Here is a 5,394-nt window from a genome sequence, read left to right on the forward strand (position 1 = left end):
CCATATCTCTCTCACTCTATCCATATCTCTCTCTCACTATATCCATATCTCTCTCTCTCACTCTATTCATATCTCTCTCTCACTATATCCATATCTCTTTCTCTCTCTCTATCCATATCTCTCTCTCACTCTATCCATATCTCTCTCTCTCTCTCTCTCTCTCTCTCTCTCTCTCTCTCTCACTCTATCCATATCTCTCTCACTCTATCCATATCTCTCTCACTCTATCCATATCTCTCTCTCACTATATCCATATCTCTCTCTCTCACTCTATTCATATCTCTCTCTCACTATATCCATATCTCTTTCTCTCTCTCTATCCATATCTCTCTCTCACTCTATCCATATCCCTCTCTCTCTATCCATATCTCTCTCTCTCGCTCTATCCATATCTCTCACTCTCGCTTTATCCATCTCGCTCTCTCTCTCTCTATCCTTATCTCTCTCTCGCTCTATCCATATCTCTCTCACTCTATCTATATATCTCTCACTCTATCCATATCTCTCTCACTCTATCCATATCTCTCTCACTCTATCCATATCTCTCTCTCACTCAATCCATATCCATATCTCTCTCTCACTATATCCACATCTTCTCTCACTATATCCATATCTCTCTCTCACTATATCCATATCTCTCTCTCTCTATCCATATCTCTCTCTCACTCTATCCATATCCCTCTCTCTCTATCCATATTCTCTCTCGCTCTATCCATATCTCTCTCTCTCGCTCTATCCATCTCTCTCTCTCTCTCTCTCTCTCTATCCATATCTCTCTCTCTCTCGCGCTATCCATATCTCTCTCTCACTCTATCTATATCTCTCTCTCTCACTCTATCCATATCTCTCTTTCTCTCTCACTCTATCCATCTCTCTCTCTCTCTCTCTCTCTCTCTCTCTCTCTCACTCTATCCATATTTCTCTCTCTCACTCTATCCATATCTCTCTCTTTCACTCTATCCATATCTCTCTCTCTCTCTCACTCTATCCATATATCTCTCTCTCACTCTATCCATGTGTCTCTCACTCAATCATATCTCTCACTCTCTCTCTCACACTCTATCCATGTCTCTCTCTCTCTCCCTCTCTCTCACTCTATCCATGTCTCTCTCTCTCTCTCTCTCTCTCCCACTCTATCCATGTATCTCTCACTCTATCATGTATCTCTCACTCTATCCATCCATCCATCTCTCTCTCTCTCTCTCTCTCTCTCTCTCTCTCTCTCTCTCTCTATCCATATCTGCCTCTCTCTCTCACTCTATCCATATCTCTCTCACTCTATCCTTCTCTCTCTCACTCTATCCATCTCTCTCTCACTCTATCCATCTCTCTCTCACTCTATCCATCTCTCTCTCACTCTATCCATATCTCTCTCACTCTATCCATATCTCTCACTCTATCCATATCACTCTATCCAAAAATAAATAAAATGAGAATCAAAATTGTCAACGGGACAACAGTAACAACAATAACCAAGGGTCAAAATAACCATACATTCAACAATAACAATAAGCATACAGTAGAGGACATGTGCAGGTTGATTGGTCTGTCAGACACTGTCCCTCAACTTATGGCAGGCAGCAATGTGGTGCACTGCCAACCCACAGCTCTCTGCGTCCTCCCCCAACAGGACGGGTAGCCTATCCTCATCAGAGAGGTCTTTGAAACCTTGAATAAATTTGGGAAAATGACACTCTCTATTTGTTTTATATTTTTGACATTTTGTCAGGAAATGCAGCTCCGTCTCAGGTTCTGCTGTTGTGCAGTGGTTGCACAGCCTTTCCTCTACAGGGAGCCTTGGTTTTCCTGTGTCTACCCTTCTCAATGGCAAGGCTGTGCTCACTGAGCCTGCACTTTGTGAAGGTTTTTCTAAAGTTTTGGTCAGTAACCATGGTCAAATATTTAGCCATGGTGTACTGTCGATTTTGGGCCAGATAGCACTGCATTATGCATTGTGTTTGTGCTTGTGTTTCCCAATAAGCAATGTAGTTTTGTTTTGACTGTGTTGTAATTAGGTTTATTCTGATTGATTGGATGTTCTGGTCCTGAGGCTTCAGTGTGTTAGTAGAACAGGTTTGTGAACTCAGCCCCAGGACCAGCTGGATGAGGGTCCTGAGGCTTCAGTGTGTTAGTAGAACAGGTTTGTGAACTCAGCCCAAGGACCTGCTGGATGAGGGACTCTTTTCTTTGCTCAGCTCTTAGCATTGCAGGGCTTGGTAATGATATGAGAGGGGGTCACTGTATTTTAGATGTTTCCAAAACTTAATTGCTCTTTTTTGAGTTTTTATTATTAGTGGATATTGGCCTAATTCTGCCCTGCATGCATTGTTTGTAGTTTTCCTCTGGACATGTAGGAGAATCTTACAGAACTCTGCATGCAGGGTTTCAATGGGGTGTTTGTCCCATTTGATGAAATCTTGTTTTGCAAGTGGACCCCACAACTCGCTGCCATAAAGTGCAATTGGTTCAATGACATATTCAATTAGTTTTAGCCAAATTTTAATAGGTATTTCAATTTGAATTTGCTTTTTAATGGCGTAGAATGCCCTGTGTGCTTTCTCTCTCAGTTCATTCACTGCCTCATTAAGGTGTCCAGTTGAGCTTATTTTAAACCTAAGTAATTGTAGTGTGTACAGTACTCTATATATTTTGTACCAATTGAGAACTTTGGTCTAATTACCTGAGATCTGGGTCTTCTCTGGAAAATCATTATTTTAGTCTTTTTGGGGTTTACTGCCAGGGCCCAGGTCTGGCAGTACTGCTCTAGCAGGTCCAGGCTCTGCTGTAGGCCATGTGCTGTGGGTGACATCAGGCATAGGTCATCTGCGAAGAATAGGCACTTAACCTCTGAATTGTGGAGACTAACACCAGGGGCTGAGGATTTTTCTAGAATAGTGGCCAATTCGTTGATGTAAATACTGACGAGTGCAGGGCTCAGATTGCAACCCTGACGAAGGCAGGGCATTTGGCATTTGGTTAAAGAATTCTGTTATTTTCTTGCCAATTTTAATGCTGCACGTATTGCCAGTATACATTGATTTAATTATGTCATATGTTTTACCCCCTACACCACTTTCAATAACTTTGTAGAACAGTCCTGTATGGCAAATAGAATCAAATGCTTTTTTGAAGTCGATAAAGCAAGCATATATTTTGGTATTATTTTGGTGGACATGTTTATCTATCAGAGTGTGTAAGGTGTAAATATGATCAGTTGTGCGATGTTTTGGTATAAATCCAATTTGGCTTTTACTCAAGACATTGTGCTTATTAAGGAAGTTTAGAAATCTTATAATACTACAGAAAACCTTCCCCAGGTTACTGTTCACACAAATGCCTCTGTAATTGTTAGGGTCAAATTTGTCTCCGTTCTTAAAGATTGGGGTTATGAGTCCTTGATTCCAGATGTCAGGGAAATAACCTACACTCAGGATCAAATTAAACAGTTTTAATATAGCCAATTGAAATTTTGCACTAGTAAATTTGAGCACCTCATTTAGGATGCCATCAGGTCCGCATGCTTTTTTTAAATTTGAGGGCCTGAAGTTTCTTATAGAGCTCCTGGTCAGTAATTGGGGAGTCCAATGGATTTTGATTGTCCTTTATAGCTTTTTCTAATCCATTCAACTTCTCATGAATTTGGCGTTGTTCTGTGTTTGTGTCAATTTGAACGGTGTTGTAGACTGTTTTAAAATGGGTTGTCCATATGTCACCATTTTGTATCGCTAATTCCTCTCATTTTTATTTTTTTTCTCCAATTTTGCCAGAAGTTGCTTGTGTTTATGGACTCCTCAATTAGTGTCAGCTGCTTGCTGTTGTACTGTGCTTTTTTGGTTCTGAGTGTTACGTTTATAGAGTTTTAAAGTCTCACAGTAATGAAGGCGTAATTCACCATTATTTGGGTCTCTGTGCTTTTGGTTGGATAGTGTTCTAAGTTTATTCCTTATAATTTTACAATCTGCATCAAACCATTTGTCATCTGTGATCTTTTTTGTTTAGTTTTTTGTCCATTTTGATTGTGCTTCTTTTGCCGTTTGCCTGAATATATAATTGATGTTTTTTACTGCTAGATTGATGCCTTCTTTACTGTGAGTGAATGTGGTATCCAGAAAGTTATTTAAGAGTGTTTGGATATTTTGGTTACAGGTTGCTTTCTGGTATTCTTCTGTGCTGTTTTGGGCCCATCTGTATGAATTGCTGATGTTGTACAGCTTACTGGGCTGTGAATGTGTGATTGTTTCCATGTCTGTTCTTTTGAGGAACAACGTAATTTGGCTGTGATCAGACAGAGGTGCTAGTGGCTTGACAGTGAATGAGCTGAGAGAGAAGGGGTCAATGTCTGTAATCATATCCATACTGTATCTCTCTCTCACTCTATCCATTTCTCTCTCTCACTCTCTATCCATATCTCTCACTCTATCCATCTCTCTCTCTCTCTCACACACTCTAGCTGAGTGATGTGTTGACAGAGAGACAGAGTTGACACCATTATGGAGGGAAGCGAGTGAGTGTGTTAATGAGCTAAGGAAGAGAAGAGATTAAGACAAGAGTAAGGGCTGAAGGGTTGATTAGAGAACATTAAGAGAGAGCATAGGAAACATTCCGTCTCGCATCTCAGCTCTAACGATCAGTACTGATTGATATTGTCTGGCATATGTTGCTGGTGTGTGTGTGTGTGTGTGTGTGTGTGTGTGTGTGTGTGTGTGTGTGTGTGTGTGTGTGTGTGTGTGTGTGTGTGTGTGTGTGTGTGTGTGTGTATTTGCCACTATACAGGTTTGGTGTACCTGAAGCATCATCTAGACACAATAACAGAGGAGGAGACAGAGCAACAGAGGAGGAGACGGAGCAACAGAGGAGGAGACGGAGCAACAGAGGAGACAGAAACAGAGCAACAGAGGAGACAGAGCAACAGAGGAGACAGAGCAACAGAGGAGGAGACAGAGCAACAGAGGAGGAGACAGAGCAACAGAGGAGACAGAAACAGAGCAACAGAGGAGGAGACAGAGCAACAGAGGAGGAGACAGAGCAACAGAGGAGGAGACAGAGCAACAGAGGAGACAGAGAAACAGAGGAGACAGAGCAACAGAGGAGACAGAGCAACAGAGGATGAGACAGAGCAACAGAGGAGACGGAGCAACAGAGGAGGAGACGGAGCAACAGAGGAGGAGACAGAGCAACAGAGGAGACAGAGCAACAGAGGAGACAGAAACACAGCAACAGAGGAGACAGAGCAACAGAGGAGACAGAGCAACAGAGGAGACAGAGCAACAGAGGAGGAGATGGAGCAACAGAGCAGACAGAGCAACAGAGGAGACAGAGCAACAGAGGAGGAGACAGAGCAACAGAGGAGGAGACGGAGCAACAGAGGAGGAGACAGAAACAGAGCAAAAGAGG

Source organism: Salmo salar, chromosome ssa09 (genome assembly GCF_905237065.1).
Source record: "Salmo salar chromosome ssa09, Ssal_v3.1, whole genome shotgun sequence".
Taxonomy (NCBI): domain Eukaryota; kingdom Metazoa; phylum Chordata; class Actinopteri; order Salmoniformes; family Salmonidae; genus Salmo; species Salmo salar.